General features: G+C 45.5%; 1 pseudogene; it reads left to right on the top strand.

The window, feature by feature from the left end:
* The first annotated feature begins 535 nt into the window (after positions 1-535).
* On the top strand, positions 536-1853 carry LOC120878568 (annotated as a pseudogene).
* The last annotated feature ends 290 nt before the right edge of the window (positions 1854-2143 follow it).

The raw sequence follows: 2143 nt of genomic DNA, 5'->3' as shown, positions 1-2143 counted from the left end.
CTGTATATAACAAGGGCTATTAGTAAACCCAGACATGAAAATATGTGGATCTGTTTTGAACAAAAAGAAGCCGTTGTGGCTCTTAAATGTGGCTAAATCCATCTGGGAGTATAGTTAAGGTAAAGTCTTCATCGCTGTTTTGTTATAATGATAAAGTAGAAGAGAAGCACTTAAGGTCACTTTAGTTTTCAACTTAGAGAAGGCAATGGCACCCCACTGCAGTACTCTTGCCTGGAAAATTCCATGGACGGAGGAGCCCGGTGGGCTGCAGTCCTTGGAGTCGCTAAGAGTCAGACACGACTGAGCGACTTCACTTTCAGTTTTCACTTTCATGCATTGGAGAAGGAAATGGCAACCCACTCCAGTGTCCTTGCCTGGAGAATCCCAGGGACGGGGGAGCCTGGTGGGCTGCTGTCTATGGGGTCGCACAGAGTCGGACATGACTGAAGCGACTTAACAGCAGCAGCAGTTTTCAACTTCACAATTTCACTGCGCACCAAAGCGGGAATCTGGGAGGTGGGCACCTCTGCAATTAATGCACGCATTTAAAACTCCTAAACCTGTAGATGCCATTCACAGGAAACACCTCCAGGAGATACCTGACCAGAGGAGCAACCTTACTACCAATTTCACATGGGGATGGGGTTCTAGCAAGACTTCTGAAATGCTTTCAGGCATGGGGGTCTCAGCCCTGGAGAAGGAGGAGGTGGACAGTGAGAACATCCCCCAGGAACTGCTTTCAAACCTGAGCCACCCACAGAATCCCCCACAAAAATGGCTAAAAAGCAAAGGGGATGACAAGGACTTTGTGATTGTCTGCAGACCTAAGCTAAACCGAGAGAACTTTCCAGGTGTTTCTTGGGACTTCCTTCCAGATGAGCTGCTGTTAGGAACCTTTTCCTGTCTGTGCCTCCCTGAACTCATGAAAGTCTCCAGTGTTTGTAAGAGATGGTATAAGCTAGTGTTTGATGCGTTTCTCTGGCAAACTATAGACCTCGCGGGCAGAAACCTCTACCCAGATGTGGTTGGTTGGCTTTTGTCCCAAGGGGTGGTTGCCTTCCACTATCGTTTATGCCTTCCACAGTCATTTATGGACCAACCATTAGTTGAACATTTCAGCCCTTTTCGTCTACAGCACCCGGACCTGTCGAACTCTGTGATCGATGTGTCTAGCCTGCACGGCCTTCTATCTCACTGCTCCAAGTTGCAGAATCTCAGCCTTGGAAGGCCTCCAGCTTTCAGATCCTGTTGTCAATAACCTTGCTCAGAACACAAATTTACTGCGACTAAACCTTTCTGGGTATTCTGGATTCTCTGAATCTTCCCTGAAGACTTTGCTGAGCAGCTATTCCAGATTGGATGCGCTGAACCTCTCTTGGTGCTATGACTTCACTGAAAAACACGTACAGGTGGCTGTTGTACACGTGTCGGAGACCATCACCCAGCTGAATCTCAGTGGGTACTGAAAGAATCTGCAGAGATCAGATGTCTCTACCTTAGTTGGAAGATGTCCCAATCTTGTCCACCTAGACTTAAGCGATAGTGTCATGCTGAACAATGACTGCTTTCCAGAATTTTACCAACTCAAGTACCTCCAACACCTATCATTGAGTTGGTGCTATGACATAATACCTGAAACTTTACTTGAACTTGGAGAAATTCCCACATTAAAAACACTACAAGTCTTTGGAATCATGCCAGACGTACACTTCACCTGTTAAAGGAAGCCCTCCCTCATCTACAGATAATTGCTCCCATTTCACCACCATCACCAGACTGACCATTGGTAACAAGAAGAACCAAGAGATATGGGGCATCAAATGCTGTCACTGGTGAAGCCCAGTTGTCTATGAAGCCTCTGTTGCAAGATGGTGTCTCCTCTTTTCTTTGAACAGGGAAAATATAGGCAGGAAGCCTCGTTGTGGAGAGCTCAGCTACCTTTATTCTTGGTTTTCCGTTGCCTTCCTTCTACAAGTATATTAGAGAATTACTGGAGAGAGAAAACTATGAAGTGTTGCTTTTTAGAAATGACTGTGAAAGCTTTTATCACTGCTATACCTTTAAGAGTCTAAGCTCTATCCTTTTTGAAATTTTAGGGAGAGTGAGCCTATAATTTCAAGGTACCTTATATAGCAAAATTTGA

The sequence above is a fragment of the Oryx dammah genome, unplaced genomic scaffold, assembly GCF_014754425.2.
Source record: "Oryx dammah isolate SB20612 unplaced genomic scaffold, SCBI_Odam_1.1 HiC_scaffold_19, whole genome shotgun sequence".
In the NCBI taxonomy this organism is placed as follows: domain Eukaryota; kingdom Metazoa; phylum Chordata; class Mammalia; order Artiodactyla; family Bovidae; genus Oryx; species Oryx dammah.
The sequence above is the reverse complement of the archived record's forward strand: the minus strand, read 5'-3'. Positions and strand labels throughout refer to the sequence as shown.